The sequence below is a fragment of the Leptinotarsa decemlineata genome, unplaced genomic scaffold (assembly GCF_025532065.1).
Source record: "Leptinotarsa decemlineata unplaced genomic scaffold, Ldec_3_MD MMD2_tig00000035_RagTag_RagTag, whole genome shotgun sequence".
Lineage (NCBI taxonomy): Eukaryota > Metazoa > Arthropoda > Insecta > Coleoptera > Chrysomelidae > Leptinotarsa > Leptinotarsa decemlineata.
The window spans coordinates 490,826-492,756 of record NW_027412540.1 but is presented as its reverse complement, the minus strand read 5'-3'; the positions used below and the strand labels follow the sequence as shown (position 1 = coordinate 492,756).

Sequence of the window (1,931 nt, the reverse complement as noted above, 5' to 3'; positions counted from 1 at the left end):
GCAAAGAGAATCATTGAAAAAACTTCGGATCGTCACGTACATCATGTCAAATGAAAGAAGAAAAATTGCAGAATTCATCTATAAAGAAAAAACAAATATGATGCAACATGTCAGAAGAGCACTAACCCACATCTTCATTAATGATACATCACATGTAGCACTTCAAATAAAATGGAGAAAAAAGCAGAATTCATGTGTTTGTTGCGCTATTCAAATCCAAGGTGACATGGATCAATGTCAACGCTGAATATGCATATAACAAAGACTCTTTGATTTTCTTTTGTTTCATTTCAGAATATGTCATCACTAATTTTTATATTCAAACCCAAAGTGACATTGATCACTGTCAATGTCGAATCTACATCCGGAGATATGCAGTTCTCAAAGCGACGAAACAAAGGCTCTTTGTTTCATTTAAAAATATTTCATCACTTATTTTACTATAAATACGTTATGCATGGCGAAATGAGTTAGTTGCATCCGTTGAAAGCGATACCAGTGACAAGTGCACCGATTCTATTTGAAAGTAAGTGTTTTAGGTTTGACTTTTTCCTCAGATGAATTTATTCAAATGTAATTTAATTGAAAATTGGTGAGAATTGTTGAATCATTTGATTTCCAAAATTTTTATATATATGTAGGATGATTTCAGTCAAATGTTTTACATATCGTGGTTTGTTTGAGATAGTATTCGCATATATTGTGAATCAAAACATAAAGCTTTCATTTTTTATTTTTCACAGATAGATTTACAAAAGTTGAATGCAAGTTCGATCGTGAAGAGAAAGCCAAGTATCAAAGTAGCAGATTTGCCTGTGGAGATGCAGCAGAGGATATTCACTGCCAAAATCGTGGAAGGAAAATTTGGTGAGGCGGTCTTGTTAGATTTGGGAGATAAAGTATCATTTCTGCCCCACCGAGTGACGGAGGCGTATCGTCCTCACTTAGAAGAATTTTCATTAGGAAAATACGCTATTGTGTTCAAAGGGTTAATGGACATTGGGAAACCGAATCTTGTCGTTTCATTTGAAATTGTACGAAATTAAGGTTAGTACTGTTTCCAATTTTATAGGCAAAGAGTTTTTGGGTGTATACAATATTTTTCATTCGGGTCAAAAATTCTCACTCACAGATATGATCCGCATAAAGTAGTGTTTTCATACAATATATTTCCTTCACTTAGTACGTGCAGAATATGTGTTTTAAATTCTTTATTTTGAATGACACTTGATTTTTTATTTTCAATATAAGTGTAGCAATTACTTCATGAAAGACATTACCCTCTCTGTTGGCAAAAATTTTTTTTAGTGTATTTTTTTATTGAAAAATCGAATTTATTTCAGAATAATACATCAACGTGTGCAGTATCAGTCAGAGTCATCTCAACAACAACATTCAAAACCGTCATAGCAACCTTTCCAGAACGAGATTCAAATCTCAGCAGTTTCCATTTTTTTCAGTCTATAGTTGCACATTATGAGGCTAGAATTTGTCGATATTCAGTGATTTGTTGGACAAACTGCGTCTATTCAATATATAGGTACACAACCGTAATGAATTTGGAAGACTTTGAAGATTCATCGTGGTGTGTTCCAAAATTCAAGAAAAACACGCCGTTCTGTATGGGTCATTTCAAAGGAAATTTGTTCAGCTGCAGTCTCAATAACGTTGATATTTTATATAAATGGCTTTATAATATACTACCAAAATAAATAAAATACATATCACACACATCTTTTTTTGAAAATGAAAACTTATCTTATACAGGGAAAGTTGTCAAAAATATGCAATAACAAAAAATTATATACCAGATTTTATAGAGATGAAGAAACATCATATTGAAAGATACTAAGTTGACAAAAACAGGACATTTTAGAAATAAAGGAAATAAGTTTGTCTGTCATTTTGAATTCTGATTCGTTGGGTCGATA

The 1,931-nt window shown here is 32.2% G+C and overlaps 1 long non-coding RNA gene across 1 annotated transcript; it reads left to right on the top strand.

Moving 5' to 3' along the window:
* The first annotated feature begins 698 nt into the window (after positions 1-698).
* LOC141481133 (uncharacterized) lies at positions 699-1,731 on the top strand. The gene is made up of 2 exons (XR_012464756.1): positions 699-1,047; positions 1,344-1,731. It is a non-coding gene; the product is annotated as an uncharacterized lncRNA (long non-coding RNA).
* Positions 1,732-1,931: the final 200 nt, after the last annotated feature.